Below are 27,095 nucleotides of genomic sequence, written 5' to 3'. Positions count from 1 at the left end.
CCGGTTCAAAAACTAGAAACAGGAATTGGCTTCATGCTCCCGTGGCAAACTGTAAGTCTCAAGCTGTTTAAAGACTTTAAAGTCCTTTCCAAAAGGTAAAGTATACTCCGCAGAGAGAAATCTGGGGGCCAGAATCTGTGTCTGCCTGTATCCATGAAGAGACACCGAAGGAGAGGAAGAAGACAGACAATCCCATCTCTCCACTGAACACTTTTAATTAGTTTTGTTTCTGGTTTTTCTGCTCATAACATACATCCACGTTTAGGTAATAGTGTGAAGTCTTTAAAGACTCAGCGATGAGAAACCACCAAGGCAGACTGAGAACAAAACCAATTTTTGCCTTTTGTTTTATCTCTTGGCCTCTGACTCTTTGCAAGGACCGTGGAGTAGGAAGCAGACATATTGGGCTTTTTAGAACCCTCTGCTCTGCCCCCCCAGCAGAAAGGGTGGCTTGTTTAGAAAACACTTCTCTCTCCGTGCATGAACCATTAATATTTTAAGACACAGGATTCTCTCTCTCTCTGAGGGCAATAAGGTCCCTCCGGTTTGGAAAAGGAGAAGAAAAGAATGAATTGCTCGTCCAGAGGATCAGAGAAGATTCTTTAGGGGAAGGTCTGTGAACTGCAGGTGACTTCATTCCGCATCAACCAGTGATTGGGTATTCATCACACAAGTCTCACTTTTCTCCCCTTGAAAATGGGTGCAGAGACCCTTTGTCTTATGGAGGTAGGAATTAAGCAACACAACACACGCAAAACAGGACCAACCTAAAACTTTGTTTTTATTTTTGTATTTTAAAGATCCATTTATTTTCACGTGTATGAGTGCACATGTTATACATGTGCACCAACTCCCTGGAAACAGGAGTTACAGGCAGTTGTGAGAAGCTATGTGAAGGGCTCTCAACAGACGATGGCTGAGCCATCTCTACGGTCCCAAACTAGGGTTTTGTTGTTTGTATGTGACTACTGTGAAGGTCAAAAACTTGTGAAAGTTGACTTTTCCACCATGTGGGATCCAGGACTCAAGCGTAAGTCATCAAGCCTGGCAGCGAGGGTCTTTACCATACTGAGTCATCCTTGAGACTGGATATTGGAGCTTTACATAAATATACAAGTTTTCCAAATGTGTGGCAGCTAGAACATAAAAAAAAAAAAAACTGTCTCAGATTTGCTATTTTTTTGTTTGCTTGTTTGTTTCATTTTTGGCAAAAGAGGTCCTGTGTAGTCCAGGCTAACCTCAGTCTCATTAAATAACCAAGAGTGACCTTGAACTCTCGGTCCTCCCACGTCCAATTCCAGATTACAGGTATGTATGTCTTAGGGTTCCTATTGCTGTGATGAAACTCCATGACCAGAGACAACCTGGGGAGAGAAAAGGAGGGTTATTCACTCATAGGTCATCATCAAAAGCAGTGAGGGCAGGAACTCAAGCAGGGCAGGAACCTGGAGGCAAGAACTGATGCAGAGGCCATGGAGGGGTACTGCTTACTGGCTTGCTCCTCATGGCTTGCTCAGCTTGCTTTCACACAGAACCCAGGACCACCAGCCCAGGGATGGCACCACCCACAATGGGCTGGGTCCTTCCCCCATCCATCACTAATTACAGCAGGAATTTATAGGGTCATTTTTTCAGTTAAAGTCCCCCCCCCCCACTTAGATACCTCCAGCTTGTGTCAACTTAACATAAAACTAGTCACATCTAGTCTAACTATTGGATTTGAAGCATAAATTTTGACAGGTTTCAAGGTTCTCAAACCTCAAGTCAAAATGCTTTTCTATTATTTTCCCTTCAGAAAGATTTACTAGGGCTAAGGAAACAGAGACAGGAAGATGACTGCAAGCTTGGGGAAAGCAGGAACTACATAGTAAGTTACAGCAGGTCAGCTAGGCCTACACAGGAAGACCCTGTCCCACAAAAGCACAGGAGGGAAAGATTTAGGAAGCAAACAGTGAGGGTTTTTGTCCCAATTCACCTCCCCTCCTTCATGCTGAGTATGTATGTGTGTATTTGACCCAGTGAGTTTCATTTAGGTGGAATACGTGATCATAGGTGAGAGATTGTTTATAGGAACATAGGCGCCTTACCTGTATGTAGTTACAACAATGAAGAAAATATCTCTCTTCCTCAGAAACCATTAGTTACCTGTAGATATTGGTGGGCCCAATATCTTGCAGGTCTTCTGCGGATATTTATGGCTGCTATGAATTCATGAGTGCAATGGCCGTGCTTTACCCGAAAGACAACACATTACAACACTTCATCTCTTCCAACCCTAACGGTCTTTCTTCTCTCTCTTCCACGATGCTCTCTGAGCCGTGGAGGACATGAGATAGATATCCTATTTATGGTTGAACCTTGGGCCTTCAAGAATCTCTTACACTTAGCACTCTGACCAGTTCCCTGGTCTGCAGTCACACCTTGTGAAAAGAAGTTTCTCTGACCACAGCTTACAACAGGGACAATTTACAATAGAGACTTAGTCATTTAGAAGGCAAGTTTGTTATAAGGGTAACCAACCACTTTCTGATTGGAATCGACATTACTCCTGAGAGGCCAAACCTCCTCCATCTTGGGACCGGCCTCCATCTTAAAGAAAAGAAAAAAGCTTGACAAGTTGACCTTCAGCAGAACTCGAGCTGCACCCATGTACCAGAAAGGACCTCGGGGCTTGTCCATGGCCAGAGTTACCCCCTCGATACTTCCTAGCAACAGTTAATCAAAGATTAGTCTGATTGTTTCAGATGTTTATGGCCTTGCTTCAGAGCACCCACCTGTCCACTTACAGTCCTTCTATTAGATGCTGGACAGACTGGACACCCCTTCCCTCATCCCCTCACTTGCTTCTATTTTCCTAGAAAAACTTGTCCTGCTGAGGGTTGGAGGCTACACCACTGTCTTACTCAAGATTTCTACTCCTGCACGAACATCATGACCAAGAAGCAAGTTGGGGAGGAAAGGGTTTATTCAGCTTATTTCCATGTTGCTGTTCATCACCAAAAGAAGTCAGGACTGGAACTCAAGCAGGTCAGGGAGCAGGAGCTGTTGCAGAGGCCATGGAGGGATGTTACTTACTGGCTTGCTTCCCCTGGCTTGCTCAGCTTGCTCTCTTGTAGAACCCAAGACCACCAGCCCAGGGATCGAACCACCTACAATAGCCTGGGCCCTCTCACCCTTGATCACTAATTGAGAAAATGACTTACAGCTGGATCTCATGGACTCCTTTCTCTGTGATAACTCCAGCTTGTGTCAAGTTGACACACAAAACTAGCCAGTATATCCACCTTCCCTCCCTGTTCTGCTGTGTCAGGGTTGGGTTGGAGGAGAACCCAAGCCTGAACTTGTAATAAAGAGACCCTAATGCTATTACATCGGAGACAGTCCTTGGTGGTCGTCTGGGGTTCACAACACTCCATAGGAAAGAACTCACATCTGGTATTCCTGCTGGTTGAAAGCTAATGACTAGAAGATACTAGGCTCTATTGGGGCTAACTGAACATGATGGGCGAGGGAGGCACGTGGCTTGGCAGTTAAGTAATAGAGCATTTTGGTGGTGGGCTTTTTGGGTTTTGTTTGTTTGTTTGTTTGTATGTTTGAGACAGGGATGCATATGGTCCAGGTTGGCCTAGAACTCGGTCTGTAACCAAGCTGGCTTTGTACTACTGATCCTCCTGCCTCTGTCTTTCAAGGCTGGCTTTGAGTCACTAATCCTCCAGTCTCCACTTCTCAAGTGCTGGGATTTCAGGCATGGGCCACCGTGCTTGGCTTGACAAGTATAATTTCTCCTTCTGTCTTGCACATAACATTCTATCGTGAATTTCTTTCTTTTCCATTTAAATACTGCCAGGTAGAACCTTCCTTTTCAGCACTAAGAGATCAATATTGGCAGGGCTGTTTCTGACAGCTTTGATTCTCTTTTCCTTTCTCTCCAGAACACTTATGCTTCTCTTGGGAAGGAAACCACACACATGTGGAAGACTGTGAACTCAAGATAGGAAAGGAGGTTGCACCGTGCTGACCCTCTTCTGAAAGGCTACCGCCACCCCCTCGGTTAACTGATTCCTCTTTCCTAATTCTATATTTTACAGCCTTCCAAAAAAGGCAACTCTTAAGTGGATGTATGTGCCCTGCTCTCGGCCTTCCCATCACAGGAAAAATGACAGTCAGACATTAAAGTCAAACCCGGCAACTCAGGGCTGAAGCTGTTGCTGGGTAGATCCACCGCAGTTGTTTCTGTTTTGTTTGATTGGGTCTGATTTGGCTTTGGAATTTTGAGAAGGGGTTTCACTATGAAGCTCGGGTCAAATTAATTGCCTAGATGCATAGGTGTCTGTCAGCATCAAGAAGCTTGGTGGGTAGGTCCCAGGCTCCATAGCATTTTGAAGGTATTAAGGAGATGCCAACTTCCCTAAAATCGTTCTTCCGAGACTGTCACCCTCAACCCAGTTGGCGTGACAGCATTGATACAGTGTACTTGGCCCAGACTTGCTGACTGAAATAAGTCTGTCCACAGAACAAAAGGCCTTGCTTCTTAGGGATGGATGGTTCTTTTAACACTTTTCTCCTTCCTTCTTTTCCTAATTGTTCTTTCCCCAGTGGATAACAGGAAGGCACTACACTGCTCTTTCACTGCCGTGGATTCCTTGCCCTCCGAGACAGTCTATAAGTTTCAGAATAAAAAAGATTGAAGGGTAAAAGCATCCTCTGGGACTTGGGGGCGGGGGAAGGGAGGAGATGGGAAGAGGAAGGATACAGTCTGCGCTCTTGAGAATGTCTCATGGAAAATAAATGTGCAAGTTACCATGTGTCATGATGCTGTCAAGCTTGAGCAGAGTGTATTGTGGGCAAACCTTGTCAGTGTGGCTTACAGTTCTAAGGTACTGATAGGTATTTGGCCTTGAAAATATTTTAAATCTAATTTTTTCTAGAATGCAATTCATGGATAGGCATGCTAACATGACAGGGTATGTTGGAATAATGAAACAGGATGATCTCATGGTCAAAGCCAGCCTGGGCATGATAATGAGATCCTGTCTGAAAGGGAGAAAGAAAAACTAGACAACCGGGAATGTAAATGTATCCCCCTTGCAGAGTCCTTGCCTGCCCTCATAGAGTCTTGGGCTCTGTTCCTGGCAGTCTTCTTCAATCTGTGGAATGGTGGTGTTAGCAATAAAGGCCCATTAATGGAAAACCAGTCAAAAGAATAGAATCTGATGCTGGGCATGGCGCTACCAGCTTTTGATCCCCAAACTAAGGAAGCAGAGGCAGGAGGGTCTCTGAGTTTGAGGCCAGTCTGATTTACATATTGAGTTCTAGGCTGGCCTGGTTTACAAAGTCTCTGTGTCAAAACAAAATAAAAACCCAACAGGTCAAGTAAAATGAAAGGGGGGAAAGAGAGGAGAGAGGAGGGAGAGAACTGAATCTCTAGCCAAGGTGGAGATCCAACATTCGGCTATGCAGTGTCAATCACCTGGCTAAGGGACACCCCTAGGAAGCTTAGTCTACCTTAAGCTGGGCTAGAGAGACCTTTTTCCTTTATTGAGATGCTGTATCTTTTTTTTCCCAGAGTTCCTGACTCTGGTGCAGTGCACTCAAGCCAAGCTGAGCAGCCCGAGCGTCCTAGAGACTGAACACTTTTCCCAGTACAGTGTCCCCTTCCCTTTACCCTTTATCCTCTTCCTTCTGTTGCTGGCCTGAACTAAGAACCTTTTCTCTGATACTTGGGCTTCCCAACTCCTTCAGCTTGCCCCTTGTAAAGGACCTTCCAGCCAGTAACCCAAAAGGCACAGCATTATCCTTCTCTTCCCCCAGTCTCCTCCAAGCAGATGCTGAGCTCTAGAGCTCCCCTGCTCTAGGGTTTTCCTTTTAAATTCTTTTTTTTCTAAAGATTTATTTATTTATTATATATAAGCACACTGTAGCTGTCTTCAGACACAGCAGAAGAGGGCATCAGATCTCATTATAAATGGTTGTGAGCCACCATGTGGTTGCTGGGATTTGAACTCAGGATCTCTAGAAGAGTGGTCAGTGCTCTTAACCATCACTCCAGCCCTTCCTTTTAAATTCTAATAAAATTATCATTTTGCTTCCATGTGAACATTATTTTATTAAGAACTTCAGAGGGAACCTTGATCTTCCCAGAGTCCCGGGTGCTGTTACTGCTCTCCTGGGAGTGCTCTGTGATTCTGTGCTCTGGGAAGCCTGCTCTCAGTAACCTGTGGCTATTCAGGAAGTGCTAAAGTCCAGATCTTTCTATGGGAGGAGCACACACAGGTAGGGAAACTGGTCACAATCATGGAAGATCCATAGGCTGCTGCAAGCGGAAGCTGGACTCAGTCAGAAACTTCTCTGTGCTGTCCCCATCAAGACAGGGCAGACCTTGGGGCCTTGGAACTTCCTGTTGCACTGCTGGGAACTCAGGTGGTCACTTGGCTTCCTCCTGGGCAAGGACATTCCCCCAAGGACACAGTCACTATCTGGTCCGAATCAACTAGACCTCTTGCCTTCTGTGGACTCTGCAGCCCCTTATCTTGTTTATTTTTGAGGCCACTTCTCACTCTGACCTTGAACTTTCCTCTCTGCTACACCTTCCAGGAGCATCCTGTCTCATCTGGGTCAAAACACACACACCCCATCTTGGCTGGATTTTTCTGCTAACACTTTTCTTCCCTTATTTTTACTGTTATTATTTTTACTTTTGAGACAGGGACTCACTATGCAGCCTTGGCTGTCCTCAAACTCATAGTACCCGCCCACCTCTGCTTCTCAAATGCGGCCGCCACAACCCCCTCCTGACACTCACCAATATATGAAATTGCCTGTCCATGAGAAGGTAACAGCCATAAAGAAGGAATATTGAGGAACTTCTCTAGCTAGTGTCATTGAACATTTGCTGAATGATGAGATTGTGTTTTAAGTATGAAATGATGGTATTCCTATTTATTTAGTAAGCTTGTAGTGTGTGTGTGTGCTGTGCACAACTTGTGGGAATCGGTTCTCTCCACATAAGGATTCCAGAGTTTCAGGTTAGGTCATCAGGCTTGGGCCCTGGTGGAGTCATAGTTATTTTAGGACTTGGTATTAGGATGTGGACTTCTCACATCGACCTTTTCACTTCTGATATTTCTTTTTATGTTTTAAAGATGACTTTATTTTCGATTTGATGTCTGTAAGCATTTCTCCTGCATGTGTGTACAGATGTGTACCATATGCATGCCTGGTGCCTGAGGCGGTTGGAATAAGGAAGGCATCAGATTCCCTGGAACCAGAGTCACAGACAGTTGTGAGCCTCCATGTGGGTTCTGGCAACTGGACCCAGGTCCTCTGCGAGAGCAGCAAGTGCTTCTTAACTGCTGAGCCATCTCTCCCACTTATATTTCAACCACCATTTCCAGCCTTGTGCTGGGACCCAGAGAATCATTAAAACCACATGACTCATTCAAAGAAAAAGAGAGAAATTAACCCTTTTCTAAAATCGGTAAATTTCACCTGGGACCCGGAGAATCATTAAAACCACATGACTCATTCAAAGAAAAAGAGAGAAATTAACCCTTTTCTAAAATCGGTAAATTTCACCTAGAAAGAATACAGTCTACTCGAGGCATGGTGGGCCTCACTCACTATCCCCATAAAGAGTGTGCAGCCAACTCCGGGCAGGCTAGGAGAACTTCAAAACAAACAAACACAACCCCAAAACCAGCTCTGACCTTGTCATCTTCCCCTCTACTCCGAGCTGCTCTCTTCCACGGCCCCAGGTCATGCTCAAGAACTCCACCCAGAAGGCCCTCGGGGTCTCTAGTTTTCCCAGGCCTAGAGTGTCTCACATTTGCTGGAGGGTGTTGTAAAACACCTTTTATCTTTTTTTTTAATCTCCACAATCAGCCCTGAAAGAACATCTATTCCATCCCTTAGCCTTAACCTTCCCCTCCCAAACCTAGTGACCTCTGGGATCTCCAGTAAAGTTAGGGAGAAATTTTGAAATAATTCGTACCCCAAGGAGAACTCAGGATACCTTGACCATACCATTCTTTGGTTTGTTTTTTAGTTTTTATTTCATGTGCATTGGTGTTTTGCCTGCATGTATGTCTGCATGGCAGAGCATCTGGAACTGGAGTTACGGACGGTTGTGAGCTGCCATGTGGGTGCTGGAAGTCGAACCCAGGTCCTCTGGAAGAACAGCCATCTCTAACTGCTGAGCCATCTCTCCAGTCCGGACCATATCATTCTTGACATGTGTTTTCAGTGTCCCAAACAGATGAGCCAAACACATACCACGGAACAAGCAGAGTTTTCATCCATCCCTTGGACCAAAGAGAGTCCAAGAGAAGCCCCCAACGTAACTCAAATTGTTTTTGTTTTTGGTGTTTTTTTGTTTGTTTGTTTGGTTGGTTGGTTGGGTTTTTTTTAAAGATTTATTTATTTATTTTATGTATGATGTACACTGTTGATATCTTCAGACACACCAGAAGAGGGCATCTGATCCCATTACAGATGGTTGTGAACCACCATGTGGTTCCTGGGATTTGAACTCAGGACCTCTGGAAGAGCAGTCAGTGCTCTTAACCGCTGAGCCATCTCTCCAGCCCTCAAATTGTTGAACAGCTCAAAACAACCTCAACTGACAGTTTACTGGGGTACTTACTTAATGGCTGGAGACATATCTCAGTAGAAACAAGGGCTGAATATATGAATTGGGTAGGAAGACAGTTCATTGCTCTGAAAAAAAAAAATCAAAATTAAGAGCTAAGGACTAGGACTATAGCCCAGTTGGTAGAGTGCTCACCTAGTCACAAAGCCTGGGTTCCAACCCCGTGGCACTGAGCAAGGTAGGCATTGTATCCATAACTCAGCACTTGGGAAGTAGAGGCAGAAGTTCAGAAGTTCAAAGTCATCCTTAGCCACCTGGGACTCATGAGACTGTCTGGAGAGAGAGAGAGAGAGAGAGAGAGAGAGAGAGAGAGAGAGAGAAGATACAGAAATCTTGTTTTGTCTAACCTCAGGCACTGCACCATCCTGAACAGCAACGTGGATGCTCTAAGTCTGTCCCCAGGTCACTATAGTCATGTCTAAGATTATTTTCAATGGGAGGAGGCCCTTAGCCACAAGTGAGCAGACATGTTGGACTATAATGAGGTAAAATTCATCTTCCAGCATCTCATAAGAGCCTTCTATTTTTATTGCCCAAGCTACTACGGCAGGGGGTTTTCTTGAATTGGGAATATTAATGTTTGTAAGATAGAAACCTACAGTGTTTACCAGCACAAAGGCCTTCCCTAAATCAACAACACACAAAATGTGGTGTGAGAACCCAGCTGTCTCTGCTTCCTGTTCCTCCAGAGCCGGAACAGGTGAGAAGCCCCAGCAACAAACCTCCAAGCTGAGTGCTGCCTCACTCCCCCACCATCCTGTGTTCAGGGCTCAGTCCTCAGGAACCAGCATTGAACACTCCACCTTTCCACATTGTCAGCTACTCCAAGAACATCTCCAGCTAAGAAAGACCCAGAAAGGTGACCGCGCTGAGATCCCAAAAGTTCCCTTCTGGAATAACCTGGAACAGTTTAGGAGTAAATGCCAAGTGTGAGCAGCAGGGTGTTTGATTCAAGCACCGAATGCAGCTTTGTAAGAGGCCTTATGAAGTGCGCTCTCCATGTAGGAGCTCAGAGAGGCCACAAGTAGAGCCTGAAGCAGGCTGTGGAGAAGGGACCAAAACTGAGCTCTAGGTAAGGAAGCCGAGGAGGCTGCTGCTTCTCCAGCTCCCATCAGTGAACTGTGAACCCTGGCTTCTGCTTGTCTGCTCCTTCTGTTGTCCTGGGCATGCCATCTATTGAAAGCAAGCTCAACACGTAGTCTTCCTTCCCAGGGCCAGAGCTAGTTCCCGAGCCTTGGCTTGGGCGGGAGTTACCTGTTCAAACTCCTCCTGAATGCCTCCCTGGTCTTCATAGGGAATGATGAAAAATAACAAACAAAAAATAAGGTAAGTGGACGAGACCACCCACTTCCCCCCTCAACCCCCACTCTACTCTTCTGGTACCAAGAGAAGTCTTTTACTTGTTCATCTGCCCCACAGGAGGCAGCATCTCTGACTTGGCCTTGGAGAAGTTGACCACATTGACTGAAGAGAAAGGCGTAAAGATAGGCGGCTTCTTCTTCCCTGGGATTGGGCCTTTGGTTCTGGGTTTTGGTTGTTGTTTTTTGTTTTTTTGTTTTTTTGTTTTTGTTTTAGAGGCAGGGACTCATATATTTCAGGCTAGCCTCAAATTCATTGAGGTTTGCCTTAAACCGATCTCTATGCCCACTTCCAACTGATGATATAAGAGGCCGGCACCGGCACGTCCAATTATAAAAACCTTAAGGAACAAACAAAACATTCTTTTTTCAGGATCTAGCTTCATAAGAGTGGTCCTCATCCCTAGTCAAGGAAACATCTCTTTGCAACATATGTAGACCATTACAGAAAACCACAGCCAATCACATTGCAGAATTGTGAAGCCCAGTCACATAGTTACATTTATAAAACTCCCCGTACACACACACACACACACACACACACACACACACACACACACACACCTAAGGCTCAGGGAATAGTGCAGAACACAGAGCAGAAAGATTGTAAAAGCCATAGAATTGGGGATGGGGCTTCGGGTACGATGCAGGGCGACTGGTGAGACTGTCTCCTAGGGATATCACCCATGAAGTCTAAACAACATGACTAATTAAACATGAACTGGATAAGGACGATAGGAATGAATGGACCAAGATGAGTGGGAGAAAGACCATGAGGCTTCATCCCTGTATAAAGAACGACAGGCAACCAGGGAGTGCCAAGAGCGGCAGACATAATCTTCCCCAAGGAAAAGCACATGGATTGGTTATCCGATGCCAGAGATCAGCCCTGAAAACACACATACGAGTAATATTACGTAGACTAAGCAGGTTATATTTAGGAATATGTGTGTGTATTCAAATGTATGTATATGTACACATATATGTGTATGTATTAAAACAATAAGAAAAAAGCCATTGATTTGAAAGAGCAAGAAGAGGTATATGGAAGGGTTTAGAGGAAGGAAATAGATGATGTAATTACAACCTCAAAAAATAAAAGAGAGGTGTACATTTCCCAAACAAGACGTGTACTCTACCAAACAGGACAAAGGCAGTCCCGTTTCTGGGACTGTGTGTTCTGGTATCTTCTTGGAGAGATGCTGGCAAGAGAGTAATACAGCATTGTCCTCGGTCTCTTTTTGGACTACCTCACAGGTTTGTTTGTTTGTTTGTTTTTTGTTGTTTTTCTTTTATATATTGATACCCCAAAGGGACATATTCCTCACACTCTTTTAGCCCCTCCACTTGAATATGGTTTGAACTCACGACTTGGTTTGCCCTATAGAATATGATGGGGAGGAATTTGGCCAGTTCAAGGTTTGAGCTTGCAAAGGCTATACGTCATTTCCCTTTAATTAAACATGGCTCTAGCCTGTAATAGAGTTGCAGGATGCCAAAACCACAGGGAGATTTCCTGAGGAGAAGCATGGCTTTCTGTTTGACCAGTCAAGTAGCATGACTTCCCGATAGCCTCCAACCATTACCAATGTCTGTCTCCCTGTGCGTTGTATTAGAAACCACATTGGAAGGTTCAGAACAGATGGATTCCAGATAACACGGCCCAAAGACTCTGATTCCACTGGCAACAGAGGATGCTCAGATAATTCTGAACCAAATCACCATAAGAGAGAATAATAATAAAAAAAATGGCTGTTGCTTCAGGCAATCAGATTTTACACTGTTTTATTAGGCAGCAACGAGCAAATAAACATTATCAATCAAATATAACAAGCAAGCTTTGCCCTCTAGCCATGAGATTAGCCTCCAGACTCCTTCTAGGTATACGAGTGTGTATAAACGAGATATATGACTTATTAGTGTCCTGAAAACTATACCTGTGGAGTACATATAGAGCACACACACATACATATTCACACATGTACACACACACACACACACACACACACACCAAACTAGAGAAAGCCTGCATAAATGTGGTGGTTCATACCTGTAGTTTCAGGCAGAGACAGGATGGCCATGAATTCAAAGCTATCCTGGAATACCAATAAGACTGTGGTAAACAGCAAGACCGTGTCTCAAGTAAACAAGTAACCAAGCAAACAAAACAAACCCCACAGACTGTTGGTGGATATTGGTGCATGCCTATAACCGCATAACTCAAGAGGCAGGCAAAGGGAGGTGTGTCTCTGTTTCCTAGGCCAGTCGGGGTTACACTGTGAGAGTCTTGAAAGCAAAAGCCCTCACATAAGAATAACAAAAAGAACTTGCTTTCAAAGATGATTTTTCCATTTTATTTTATTTATTCTGTGTGTGTGTGTGTGTGTGTATGTGTATATGTGTGTGTGTGTACATGTCATGGATCCCTTGTGGAAGAGATCAGATAATGACTTTGTGAAGTTGGGTCTTTTCTACCATGTGTGTTCCCAGGATGGAACTCAGGCCCCTAGGCTTCTGTGGCAAGTTCCTACCCACCAAGCTGACCATTCCCAATTCCTCACCCATGTTGGGTTTTAAAAATAACTGGTTTTGGTAGCTTCCCTTCCTCCAAACCTTCCAAGCAAAGAAACGACAAACTCATATGTCTAGCCATAATGATATGATATTCATATCAGTTTTAGAATTGGGAAAAAAAATCACTGGGATTTACAGATGCAAAATTGGTTCAGTGAAGTGTATGTGACCTTTTTTTCCTCTTCTCATCCCAGTAAATAAGTCCCCAAGGATAAGTGTGGGCATTATCTCTAACAAAAGTAATCAAATAAAGCCAGAACAACGTAGACCCAAACCACACAGACGAGACTGATAGAAGTCATTATTTCAAACACACAGCTCTCCAATCTTGTCTCCCTGGAAGAGAAAGCAAAGCCCGGGCACTCATCGATCGCATCCTTCCGTGGCCTCCTGCCCAGGCAGGATCTTTGCCCTGCCTTGAGGAAGATGGGGGGAGATGGGGGGGAATGACGGACTTCTCTATGTGGCCTCGTGGTACAAGTGACCATGGCTGCAGAGGAGGAGAAAAGCCCATGAAGCTGAAAAATTTTGCAAAGAGAAAACAATTGTCCCGCAGACCACAGTAAATAAAATAACAGCGGTGGGGCGATTTGCAAGCATGTAACGCGCTTTTGTGCGGGGCTGTTCCTGCAGGCCTCGAGGGTTTCTGTGCGCCTTCTCCGCAGGACCTCCGTGACTGGCCTGCAGCACAAAGGCCGAGACTGCGCCCCTCCTCCAGCGGCTCACCCCCAATCTTCCCCATGCTGAGGAGGTCTTACAGCGCACTGAAGACTTTCAGTGGGGTGCAGGGCAGTGCAATTTAGGATTTCTGCAGTACCGGGTGGATTTTCAAGCCGGGCAGACAGGGGCCAGATTTAAAAATAGCCTTTACTCACCCAATTAACCCTTTCCTCGCTGAACTGCTCTTTGCTATTGCTTGTTCTGAACAGTGTAAGACCCAGCTTCTCGTGGTTTGGAGACCAGTTGAATAAATGTCATGATTCACTGCCAAAATTTAAATTATCGTCCTTTATGGCAGGGTTGAAGGGGAAGAGAGTTAGCGAGCAGGAGAGAGGTGATGACCAAAGGGGAGAGAGAGAGAGAGAGAGAGAGAGAGAGAGAGAGAGAGAGAGAGAGAGAGAGAGAGAGAGAGATCATGGTTAAAGGAGAGACTGCCGCATTGCCCTCACATGGGGACCGAGATGAGTCTGTGATTACTTTAATGACCGTGAAACTTGAGTATTCAAAGAAATAAATGAAGCTATGTAATCACTTTCTAAGTCCTATCAAAGGCCAGTGAAGGCACGATGGGAGGGGCCGGTTATATAATAGTATTTATGTCCCACAGGGCTCTGCAGGCCAAAGAAAGCAAGGGCGGACGTGTCAGGGGGAGAGCAGGACCGAATTCGACCCTATGGTGAAAGCCTTATCTAAAGCAGGGAAGGGTAGCCCGGCCCATTGGGGCCCGTGGTAGGCTCCTCTGAGCCCTTTGGCCAGGAAAGTTCTACTGATGTTCTGTGTTTCTGAAAGTTTTACAGTACAAGTCAGCCTTCAGCACTTCACAGAAGACGGGCAAACATCACCCAGCGTGTGCCTGTATGCTTTAATTTTTAAATAAAAGCACAGGACCCACCCAATCAAAAGACAAACTCCTGATTATCCTAAAGTGATTTTATCTTTATACTTGTATCTTTTTGTGGTTGTTAATGTGGCGTTATTGACCTCCTGCTCTTTCTAGGGCTGAAATCGCTGATCCTTTTTTAATTTTTTTGCCTTTACCTCCCGAATTCTGGGACTGCCTACTTGTGCCTGGTTATAGCATTTGGGATCCAACACCGGCTTGTGAATGTTAGGCACAAACCCTATCACCTAAGCCACATGTCAAGCCTCAGACAGTTGTGATTTTGGCCAATTTTAGTTTTTTTCAGCCTGTTTCTCTGGCACAGGTCTCTGCTGGCTTCCAGCTCTGATTCTTGTCCTCACAGCTCAGTGTGCCAGGGTCTCTGGCGCCTTCTCTGGAGACCCAGCTACGTCTTCATGCTAAGTACCTTGTTTTGGGGACACACATTGACAGATAGGTAGCATCTGCTGTTTGACTGACATGTCTGAGCCGCAATGATATTGTTCTGCTCCAAGATTCCAGCAGGTTACAGAATTCTTAATGTTCTTCATCCTTAGCAGTTGGAGTAAATGAAGCCTTTAAAAAACAAAATAATACCTCCAGATTTCTATGAGTTTTTTATTGTTGAAATTCTCTAGAAAAAGAGAAAAAAGAAAAGAAAAGAAAGCTAAAAAGCAACGAAAACCAAAACGCAGATACCCAGTTAAATTTGAATTTGAGACGAATTGACATTTTTCAATGTAAATATATCTCAGGAGAAAAACAAGTTGTTTAAAATTCTAGTTTGGTTGGCCAGCCAATTCCTACATGCCAAGCTGGCCCCTCTAAATTTGACTGGGTGTCTGGGTTTTGTTTTTGTTTTTGTTTTGTTTTGTTTGTTTGTTTTGTTTTTTTTAACCACAACCAAAATAATAATAAAAAATGAAATTAGATTACAAAAAAGAAACAAAGAAAGAAAGGAATAAAGACTTAAAAGACTTAAAAGTGGTACTTTTAGGTTTTTTCTTTTAAATGTTAAAGGTTTAAAAGTTGTGATCTGCCTCTACTGTTCCTTCTTCATTAGTGATCCACATGAATTCTCTTAGTTTCATTTTTATAATATTCCAGTGCGTATATATATATTTATGTATATGCACATATATACTTCCTATATATATATGTGCAAACATATATGCTACATATACATGCATACTATATATACATACATACTATATGTACTATGTGTATGAGCGTGTGCTTGCACAGATGTATGTGTACCCATATGAGTCCCTGGTGTCCATGGAGCAAGAAGAGAGCATCAGGTTCCTAGATTAAGTTTCAGGTGTTTGCGAGCCTCCGTGTGGGTGCTGGGAGGTGAACGTGACTCCTTTACAAAGGCAGCCAACGCTCTAACCACTTAGCCACCTTCCCAGCACCTCCTCCTACCTTATGACTCAACACAGCACAACCATAAATAAGCAGATCTGGCTGGAGATGGCCTTCAATCAGTGCAACTCCAGGTCCAGACACTTTAGACCACAGTGTGCATGGACCTCGGCTGTTGCATATCAGTCTGACAAACCAGGAGACACGACTACCACAGGCTTTAGCACAAATGGCCTATGACGGATGCAGATGTGGCGTCATGCAGGAACCCCAAAGCACCTGCAGGAACCCCCCAAATATCTCACTTGCCTCTAGCAGACAGAGCCTCATCTGAACCCAAGCACCAACTGGCCACAAGTACAGTTTCCTATCCCCATGTGGAAGACCTTCGAGGGCTGGTGACTGAGTATAGAGTAGATGTCACAGTGTCACACACCGGCTCTGCTTGTCAAGAGAGTCTGTGACAGAAGGAGCAGCGTTCGTCAGCTTTTTGTTAGGTGGTTGTGAGCGAAGTCAACTGTGTTTCCTTTTCATGAGGCTGGGCCTGCTCTGCAGTGGAGAGGCAGACTGAGGTGTCTCTGGTCCTCCCCTCCCATCACAGGTAAAGCAAGCCCACCTTCTGTTTTGGATTAGATGACAAATCAGGAATGAAACTGCAATCTTCCCCCACATGCTTAATAACAAACACACACACATGCGACTTAGTCTGCTATGATAAAACACCACGATCAAAATCAACTTGGGGAGGAAAGGGCTTATTTCCTCTTACAGCTTTCAGCCCATCATGAAGGGAAGTAGGCAAGAGTTGAGGGCAAGAACCCAGAGGCAGAAACTGAAGTAAAGGCCACAGAGGAAAGCCACTTACTGCTTACTCTTCTTCACAGCTTCCTCGCTTATCCCCATTCCCTTTTTTAAATTTTATTTTATGTATATGAGGACACTGCAGCTCTCTTCAGACACACCAGGAGAGGGCATCGGATCCCATTACAGATGGTTGTGAGCTACTATGTGGTTGCCAGGAATTGAACTCAGGATCTCTGGAAGAGCAGTCCCTGCTCTTAACTGCGGATCTATTTCCCCATCCCACTCGCTTGCCTGTTGCAACCCAGATCTACTTGCTTAAGACTGACAGCTGCACAGTGGGCTTGGCCCTGAGGCATCAATCACAGATCAAGACAACGCTCTACAGCCTTGCCTGTGTGGAAGCATCTTTTCTATTGCCGTTATTCTTCCTAGGTGACTCTAGATTGTGCCAAAATGACAAAACCTAACGTGTGTGTGAGTGAGAGAATGAGTGTGTGTGTATGCATGTTTGTGAGTGTGTGTGTGTAGGTGTGTGAATTCCTTGGGATTTTTCCATTTGGTTGACTTTGCTTGTTTATATTTTTAAGGAGAGAGAGAAAGAAAGAGTATGAATTGACTGGTTGAGGAGGTGGGGAGGATCTGGGGGGAGTTAGGGAAGGGAAAACATATGACCAGAATATATTGTATGAAAGAAAGTTTTCCAATAGGGGGTGGGAGGGTCCTCAGGCTAGGGAGATGTCTTCGTGAGCAAAGGAAATTGCTGCCCAGACTTACTAGCTGACTTTCAAACCTGGGGCTCTCTGGTTGAAGGAGAGCACGAAAATCTTCAGAAGGAACACGGGAGGGGCAGCCTGTCTGGCGTGCCCAACAGCAGGTTTTGTCTCTGGAGAGGAGATGCTGCAGCTGTGGGTGAGGGGGATCACGTGCAAACTTCTGCCACCAGCCCAAGAAATGAGGTCTTACTTCATTGTGCAGGCTAGCCTCAGGCTCCTGAGCCAAAGCGTCTGCCAGCTCAGGGTTCCCCACCCTGACTGCCCAGCTCTGCTGGGCAGGTATCAGCAGTATCAGAGCCTGGCTAGAGTAATCATTGACACATGCTAGAAGACCAGGCAGAAGTTTTTCACACATCCTCAGAATAGGCAACCAGCCATCTTCCAGGCCACAGCACTGTGGTTTACACTGCATTCAAACACCGGCAGTCAGCATATAACAGTGACCTACTTGCCCCTGCCTCTAGAGTGCTAGAAATAAAGGCACATACCCTGTGCCTGGCCCCCATCAGCTATTTTATTATCTCTCTTCTGTTTCTCTTCTTTCTTTTTTCTTCCTTCCTTTCTTTCTTTCTGTCTGTCTATCTATCTATCTATTTATCTATCTATCTATCTATGGTTCAAGCCATACCTCAATCTTTCTGAGCTACATACTTCTAGGATTGATAAGACTCTCTTTCTCTTATTGTTTCACATGTCACACTCAAGTATGCTTCCTGAAATGTCTGAATTGTTGTCTGTGTCGGAGTCAAATTTAAAATTATGGTACTGGGCATTCTCAATGCTGTACAGCTGTCATAATTACCAAGAAAAGCTTTCCAAACATCTGGCCCTTGCATAGGTTCTGAGGGCTAAGTAAGTGATTTGCTTTGAACTGAGGCCTGAATAACCCTTTGTTGATATCTCTGAGTGTAGGAGATGTGACTTCCCCTGTTTTGTTTTTGTTGTTGTTGTTTTTAAAATAGAACCTACATACACCTTGCTCTGAGTCCTCCAAAGGTTTGTCTCCTGACTGAAAGGAGTCTGTGAGTTAAAAACCTCTTAGAACTCAGTCACAGCATAAGGCTCTGAGCTTAGCAAATTGCATGATTCTGGACCAGTCTTGCTCACCAATAACTCACTAGTGCCCTCTCCGATTTAATCAGCTGTGGACAGGAGCTGTGTTTCCTTCCCAAGACCTGCAGCTCATCTTCAGGATAAGCCTCAGATTTCCTTTTGAGTTGGTGTTGGAATATATTCCAACCCAGTTTTTCTATGTGAGTGGATCTCAGGCATCAGTTGCGAGTCTCTACTGACTTAAGGTTTCTTGGTAAGAGCTGGGTGTGTTGGTGCCTGTAATGAGAGCAGTGGGAATGAGAGGTGGAGGCAAGAGGACCAGGGGTTCAAATCATCCCCTTCACAGTGCATTTGAGAGACCAGCCTGAGCTATAGGAGACTTCAACTAAAGGGGGGAAAAAGGAAGGGAGGGAAAGAGTGAAACACCATGAAAATAACCTTTTCCTCCTGCCTTATTCTATGCTACCCAAAACGTTTGTGTTCACTGACTAATTTGATGCTCACCGGACTATTCTGGAGGCTTTCACTCTCTGCTCCTGTCTTTCAGTATATTTGTGCCAGGATAGTGGTGAATGCCCGTGATGCCAGCACTTGGGAGATGGAGACAGAAAGATAACTAGTTCTAAGTTATTCTTAGCTGCATACCAAGTTCAAGACCAGTCTCAGATGCAGAGGGCCCTGTCTCAAAAAAACAAAACAAGACAGCTATTGAGGAGAGGCTCATGGGGGCCCCATCCCTGCCTGAGGATCTTGGATAGTTAATGGTTGCTGGAAGGTGAGGTATGCGTCTTTGATACTCATCAGACGCTGGATGGGTGACTCTGGGATTGGATCCCACTCTCCCAGCCAGGGGCCATAGTCAGTACTGTTACGTACTCACATGCAAATGGTGTACAGCAGAGTGTAAGAAGATCAGTGTGTTTGCTGTGAGATGGCGTTTCCAGAAGCTACACCTGTAAAGGCTCACCAACATGGCCACCCAAACCTGAGCTTAACAAGGAGGACACAATGAACATGTCGAACTACAGGAGGAAAAGTTCATGAGGTCTCAGCCCTACACAAAGACCTATAGGCACGCAAGGAATGCTGGGAATGGGAGAGGTGCTCTTCCACATCAGTTCATCGCCCAATTGCCAGACAGCCCTGAACACATACGTACAAGAACCATACAGACTCAGCAGTCTGTATTTAGGAATGCGTATGTGCGTACATGTGTACTCACAATAACAAATAGTGAGAAAAGATTTCAGAGAGAGAGGAGAGGGACACATGGAGGGTTTGGAGGGAGGAAAGATGAGGAGAAATGTCGTAATTAAATGGTAATCTCCAAAAAAGGTGCTAGATAGCAACTGGATTACTGTCTTTTCAGATTTCATTTCTAAAATTGACTTAGGAAGATTATAAAGATATCAGAAGGATACTGGCAAGGTTTGTGACCCTGACTGACAACTGCTGAGGGGCCAAGTTTGGTCACCAGGGAGGGTCTTCCTGAGGTTCTCAGACTAATTTGCTCAAATGAAAGGGAAGGTTTTCTTGTGCATTCCAGCCCCAGGACCCAAACCACCTGGAGTATCTTGTCATTTCTCAAGGTGTGTGTGTGTGTGTGTGTGTGTGTGTGTGTGTGTGTGTGTGTGTGCATCCTGACTAAATAAATCAGGGTCTCTAACCTGCTGGACAAGTGCTCTGTCACTGAGATACACTCTCCTCATGCAGTTTTTTTCCCCTCCATTTTTAAAAGTTTGCACAGGCCAGCGAGAAAGCAGGATCACAAAGGCATGATGGAGTTCAAGGTCATCTTGGTTAGAGATAGAGACTATCTCAGACAAACAAACAGAATGCCTAAGGATAGGCAGAGTAGACAGCCGTGACTTGGGAGGCGGAGGCAGAAAGAGCAGGAGTTCTAAGGTCACATGGGCTGTATAAAGTGAGGAGCCAACTTGGACTACACAAATTTTGTTTCTGACTCCCAGGGGGGTGGAAAAATCCAAGTTGAATCAAACATTGGCATCATTTTGTCTGTCTTTTTGTTCTGTTTTTTTTTTTCTTTTCTTTTCTTTTTTTCGGAGCTGGGGACCGAACCCAGGGCCTTGCGCTTGCCTAGCAAGCGCTCTACCACTGAGCTAAATCCCCAACCCCTTGTTCTGTTTTTTAAGATAAGGTTTCTCTGTGTGACCTTGGCTGTCCTGGAACTCTCTCTGTAGCCCAGGCTAGCCTTGAACTCAGAGATCTGCCTCTAGTGTGCTGGGATTAAGGGCTTATGCAGCCACCACCCCACTTGATTTTTATGTTTCGAAGGGGCTAAATTAACACAAATAAACATTATAGCATTCTGCAAGTACCACTTCTCTATCTGTCTGTCTGTCTATTTGTCTGTCTATCCATCTATCGAGACAGGATCTCTCTATGTAGCTCAGGCTGTCCTAGAATTGCTCTGTAGACCAGGATGACTCCTTGAATTTCTATTGTGTCCCAAATGCTTGATTAAAAGCAGGTACCATCATATAGGACACTGCAACTCTTTAAATATGAGGAATAAATCTCCAAGAAGAACAAAAGTAAAAGATAATTTTGTTTCTTCAACCTTGCCAAGGTATTAAAAGACAGCAGTCCATAAAAACTAACGGGTGGGACATGGCACAGGGGGTAGGATGCTCACTTTTAAAGAATGAAGCTCTGAACCCTTAATCCCCCTTGCCCCAATACACAAGAAAGAAAAAGAAACTCTGGGTTTGAACCAGCACAGAATGAAACCAGAAGCATGTGAAACAGAGGCAGAAGGATCAGAAAGAAGCTCCAGCTTGGCTAAATAGTGAGTTGTTGATACACAGGAAGTTCTAGGTCAGCCTGGGCTACTTGAGACCTTGTCCCTGAAAGAGAAAAAGCAAAGCAAGTTCCATCAATGGGCATGGAGGTAAAAATGTTTGTGTAGCATGGTCAAGGCCTGGGTTTGATCAGAACGGGAGAGAAATCCGTGCAGTCATTTAGTTAGTTACACAAAACTGTCTTGAACTCTCAACCAGTGTTTTAAAAAATCATATATAACAGAAAGGGACAGATTTCTGGGAATTCAAGGCCAACATGGTCTATATAGTGAGTTTTGGGCAGTGAGGGATGCATAGTGACAGTGTGTCTCAACCAACCAATCAACCAACCAATCAATCAAAATATTTAATTAGAAAGCATGTACAATGCCAAGTGGCGATGGCACACTCATTTAATTCCAGCACTGGGGAGGCAAAGGCAGGCAGATCGCTGAGTTCAAGGCCAGCCTGGTCTACAAGTGAATTCCAGGACAGCCAGGGCTATACAGAACCCGGAGTCAAAAAAGTAAAAATGGGGAAAAGAAAGAAAGAAGTCATGCACAATGGTAAACAAATTTGCAAATTGGCAAATTTTACTGAATTAAAGTCTTTTTTAAAGATTGACAGTTCTTCTATGTACTCCCCAGGGTCACCTTTATTTAACGCCCCATAAAAACCAAAACCTTTCCTCTTCTTCTTCTCCTTCTCCTCCTCCTCCTCCTCCTCCTCCTCCTCCTCCTCCTCCTCCTCCTCCTCCTCCTCCTCCTCCTCCTCCTCCTCCTCCTCTTTGTTTGGAGACAGGATTCTACTATGTAACTTGGCTGTCCTGGAACTCACTGCATAGACCAGATTTGCTTTAAGCTCACAGAGAACTGTCTGCCTTCCACCTCAGGAGTGCTGCGATTCAAGGAGTGAACCATGATGCCATCATGCTTGGACCCCATTAAAGAAAAGTAAATAATAATGGTATTTAATTGGGAAATTGATTTATGTACGATCCTATTCCTGTCATTTCATCTCACATCTGAGTGCAGGGGCCCCTTGAGCAATCTGTCTACAGATCCATCGCTGGAAGGGCATCATCCCTGTGAGATCTATGCTGTCCTGGGGAACAATAGCATCACTGGGACATGCTTAAGACAAAGAAGTGAGGGTGAAGAGGAAACAGCCAAGGTGATCTTTATTGAACTCTCAATCCGTCTATTTAAGATGAATCACTGTTTTCTTAGCTAAGCTGTTGTCATGTCTAACTTTTCTCGAGTAGCAAATAATCTACACTTCCAACTAAGTTATTCATGGTCCAGTTTGTTCTCAGAATACTATAATAGGCTTTGTGGAGATAAGTTTTATAATAGGGATTTAATGGACTGAGAAGCTAGTAAGGCCCAGGCCTTAGAGCAGGAAGTGCGTGTGTGGAGCACCCCCTCCCAGTCTGCACCCCAAAGGATATTCAGCCTCACTTAGAATTTTCACAAAAGAATCAGATGGAAAGGCATGGCAGCTGCTTCCTATGGGGAAGGACCTTGCCATTTGCAGAGCTGGAAAAGGGGGAATAGCAAATAGGGATGGGGGAGCTCAGCTGAGGTCAAGGCAGAGCCCTTCTGGGCCTCTTTCAGTGAGTGGCCTAACGGTGCCCTCCCAGGAGAGGTGGTGCATTCTGCAAAAAGTAAGGGTGTGTGTGTGTGTGTGTGTGTGTGTGTGTGTGTGTGTGTGTGTGTGTACGTACGTGTGTGCACATAAATGCACCCGCACACACTAATAGACTTACAAGGGTATATACTCCTTGGTTTTATTCTGCAGGCTTTAGATAGCTTGAATTGTTGACTACTTGTAACTCTTCAGGGAGATGCTGTTACATTTTGTCCTTTTTTTTTTTTTTTCCTCTCTCTGTCTTCTTCTTTAGCCACGTGTGATGTTACTTTCCTTATTTACACATTTTCCTTAATTTGTATCCAAATGGAGGCTATTAGTCATTTGCTTTACAAAGTAGCAAGGGAGTGAGGCACACAATTCCATCATCAATCCTCACTGCCCAGCATTGTCCAGAGAAGGCATCACTGTCAAGATTCCTCCTTTAAAACATTTCAAAACAGGCAGGCACTTTACTACTTAACAATGCTACAAGTTCTTTGTTTACTAATGACTTTTAATAATTAGCTTTCTTTTCTACCACAGGTTACTCTAGCTTTGTCTAGTTCCTTGTAGCTCTTCCTATCTTATTTGCCTATTTGTAGCAAAATACATAAAAGAGTAACAATGTTTTATTATCTACATAAACCTGATTTTAGTCAGGTAGGGAATCCGAATCTGATACAAGAGCACTTGTAACTTTTGGAAGCTGAGTTCCTTGTTTTGCTCCGTGAGCTTTAATGGTTTCTGGGGCTGACAACCCCTCACTTGCCTGTTAAAGTGTTTATACTGTCCCCAATAACACTCAGCAAATGCTGTCGTCTCTGGCTAAATCCTTACTTAGGGTGCATGCTATGCCTCTGTGAGACAGGGTCAGGAGGTCAGAATTGATTTTGGAGGCCACCTGGAGAGTCTAGGCCATGAACTGACTCAAAAAATTTCTCTCTGAGCCAAAGTGGAGCACCTCCCACGGTCAGATGTGGCCTGACACTCCAACCACAGGACCAGCATTGCTTGGGCTCAGGGAGAGGGCAGAGTTGTCGACCCCAAGAACTGACCTCTTCAAACTTCAGGAGAATTTTTTTGGCAGTTACCACGGTGACTGGATACTCTAAAGGCTTATCCTTCTTACTGAATGAAGTAGGGGGAAAAAATAGGAAAAAATATGTTAAAACCTACCTCACAGAGATGTGTATCACAGTTAATGTTTTTCAAAAGAAAAAGAAAGACACTTTTGACTTGTTTATACTTTGGATATTGATAAAGACCTAAAAGACGCTCTTCCAAACCGAGAAGTTTGGTGTTTGAAGCAGATACTGTTTTTATGTTTGTTTCGTGTCTTTTTTTCTTCTTTTCTTCCTATTTTTTGAGGTCAGATTGTTGACAACATATGAATGAGTCACAGGCAAACCTTTTTCTACAACGTCACTTTTGACACAAAGACAATCGTCTTTGAAATCCTAATATTGCCCTGCTCCTCTCAGAGAATAATCGACTCTGAAATAAGACCCAGCATAAATTTTACCTACCGGGAGAAATCTCTGAATAAACATTTTTATTTCTAATTCGGGCTCAGGGTACTTTTCCCCCTTGAGTGAAGAGTCTTCCTTGGACCTCCCTTGAAATAATAAAATTATGGAGGGAAAAACTCCCAAAAGACTTGCTATTAATACTTAATCTTGTAACAAATGACTTTACAAAAATAATATGTATGTTAAAGACAACACCCAGGACAGGAGAGGTGGCTCAGCTGATTAGGACACTGGCCACCCTTTCAGAGGACCCAGGTTCAATTCCCAATAACCACATAGCGGCTCACACCTGTCTGTAATTGAAGTCCCAGGGAATCCAGTGCCCTCTTCTGACTTCCATGGACACCAGACATGCACACAGTATACTGTCATATGTGTAGACAAAATACCTGGACACATGAAAATGAAAAAAAAAAAAAACCCTAGAAATACTTTATGCATAACAAAGAATATAGAGAGGGGGAAAAGTACTTTATTTTAGAACAAAATAAATATTGAAGCTTTAAAAACCATCAAATGTTCTTTCATGTTAATACCAAATCTGACCTTGTTATAAAGTGCCAGGCAATGAAAATACTCTCATGGTTTTGATTCTTCATAGCAAATGCAGACGCATTAGAAAAACTGCTACTTGACTTTTGGTCACAGGTTATAACTCAAAATTCCTTAAAATAGTTCCTGGGCGTAATATGAAATTAAATGAAAATCAAAATAAGTATTTCTTTTCTTTTCTTTTTTTTAAGCTTGAAAACTGACAGTCTCTGGTGGTCAGGGCCTGGGTTTGAGTCTTGACTTTGGCAATGACAAACCACGTAGAAGCTGAACGATTACTTCTGGGAAATGGAACCAGACTTTGAGTGCTGTGTCTACTCTGATCCACCCCTGCTTTTCTCATCCACCACCTCATCTGAGGCATCGGCAAGGCCCCCTCTCTCCTCCACCTCTTGTATGCTTGATGTATGCCCACTCTTTTGTGCCGGTGTTTAGGAACACTTCTTCACACACACACCATCAAGCACCGGAGAAGAGAGGGTTGCCGGGCATTTAAAGAACCGTTGGCTGTATAGTAAAACAATGTCTTTGGTCTAGATAGCATTTCTCTGCTGGAAATGTCCATCCCAGATTGAGGCCATCCTCTGATTCGTCATGAGTTCAAGGCCAGCTTAGAATAGAGAGCCTGATTTACAAAATAAAGAAGTAAACATATATCATCTCATATTGATTCCGAGCCTCCCCCCAAAAGATGAATTATAGAAATGTAGTAACTGCCACACCAAAAGTGACACAGAAGTGACAGATAAGTGTTCTAAGCTAATCTTGAAGGTGCTTTCTGTTGTGAACAATGTTTATTGTTCTCTAATCACCACTGGCTTCCTGGAACAGAATGCACACAAATCTATGTATTCACTAAGTCCCGTGTGTGTATGTGAGTGTGTGTGTGTTAAAAAGAGTCTCTCTAATCTGTACTCTTGAGTGTCCTCTTGAGTGTCCTGGAATTCAATATGGAGACCTGGATAGTCTTAACTTGCTGCCTGCATCTACTTTTCAATTGCCAGGGTTAAAAGCATGAACCACCGCATCTGGTTAAATTACCTTTTTTTAAAGGTAACCCGTTTTCATTGCTGTGGGTTTTGTTGGTTGGTTTAAGACAAGGTTTCTTGGTCTAGCCCTGGCAAGCCTGGAACTTACTCTGTAGATCAGGCTGGCCCTGAGCTCAGAGACCTACTAGCCTTTGCCTCCCAAGCTCTGGGATCAAAAAAAGGTGTGTGCCATCATGCCCAACTGGCTATTTGTTTTCTTTGAAACAATCTCCAGTGGCCCAGGCTGACCTTAGTCTGAGATTCGCCTGTCTGATTCTTTCTAGGGCTGGGACTACAGGCATGTATCACTGATTAATTGATCTTAGTTTTAAAATTAATTTTAAAAGGAAACAAAGTATAATTCAGAAATCATTTCTGTCTCTGTCTCTCTGTCTCTCTCTGTCTCTCTGTCTGTCTGTCTGTCTCCCTCTCTCTCTCTCTCTCTCTCTCTCTCTCTCTCTCTCTCTCATCTTTTGTTCACAATGCCCATAGAAGGATAGAGCTCAAGTTAACTTTGCTGTGTTACCAAATACAGAGAGAGAATGTTGTTGGTTCTCCACTGTGTGAGTCACTAAAACTGTGGTGCCACCCATTGTTTGAGATGAACTCACATGGTCCTTCTACTTCTGGGGACCTCCTGGCAAACTTCTTACAGGGCCCAGCGATGACAAAACAGGAGGACTCAGCAAACGGAAATGAAGACTTTCTTAAGAGAAGAGATGTCTGAACTCTCAGACCAAAGCAAGCAGTCAGGTTCTCTTTCATGGATCTTGAAGAGAATATAATTTCTAGGTTCTATCTGAAAAAGGAAAAAAAAAGATAAGATATAAATCTCTTATTCCCAAGACCCTCCAGTTATCTTTTCTAGTTGTCAGTCCGCCCCCGACATTTTTCCTTCCTTTTTTCCTGTGATGCCCTTGAGCTTCAGAATCTCCTGCTTCCACCACTGTTTATGCTGCACTGGAGATCTAAGCCCAGAGCTTCTTGCACCCTAGGAAAGCTTTTCACCAACTGAGCTACACCCCAGCCCTCATTTTTCATTTTCTGCATAAACATTTATGCAATGATACGGATATTTTATTTAGCAACTCATCAAGCTGAATGTTCTCTAATGGTGAAGATCTACAGGCGTGTTGTGGCGTGAAGCACGCGCTAAGACTTACAGATAAATTTATAGTAGCAAAGTGTGAACTCCAGAGGCCCCACTGACTGGAACCCACTCGAGACCTGGGGGCCTGCTGAGCCCCCTGACAGACCAGGGAATATCAACCAGCAACATCAGTCCTTCAGGTACCCAATGCAAAACCACTTAAGCTACTCTTCCAGGAACAATGTGAGCAGAGACTCCACAAACCCAGGTGTAAAGAAACAAAGTCCTG

The 27,095-nt window shown here is 44.2% G+C and overlaps 1 long non-coding RNA gene across 43 annotated transcripts in view; it reads right to left on the bottom strand.

The window, feature by feature from the left end:
• Positions 1-763: 763 nt before the first annotated feature.
• LOC103691527 (uncharacterized) overlaps positions 764-27,095 on the bottom strand; it is a 621,145-nt gene continuing 594,813 nt past the window's right edge. For 14 of the 43 annotated variants that reach the window (XR_010064226.1, XR_005500860.2, XR_005500865.2 and 11 more), the window contains 2 exons: positions 26,328-26,515; positions 24,589-25,313 (listed from right to left, as the gene is read on the bottom strand). This is a non-coding gene — a long non-coding RNA (uncharacterized LOC103691527). Of the gene's footprint in view, positions 1,365-8,641; positions 8,716-11,773; positions 14,814-24,588; positions 25,314-26,327; positions 26,516-27,095 lie in introns of those variants that run through there. The other 29 variants (XR_010064229.1, XR_010064235.1, XR_005500877.2 and 26 more) reach the window with 11 other exon arrangements.

The sequence above is a fragment of the Rattus norvegicus genome, chromosome 2, assembly GCF_036323735.1.
Source record: "Rattus norvegicus strain BN/NHsdMcwi chromosome 2, GRCr8, whole genome shotgun sequence".
Classification (NCBI taxonomy): Eukaryota; Metazoa; Chordata; class Mammalia; order Rodentia; family Muridae; genus Rattus; species Rattus norvegicus.
Note: the sequence above shows the minus strand (reverse complement) of the source record. Positions and strands in the feature narration are given on the sequence as shown.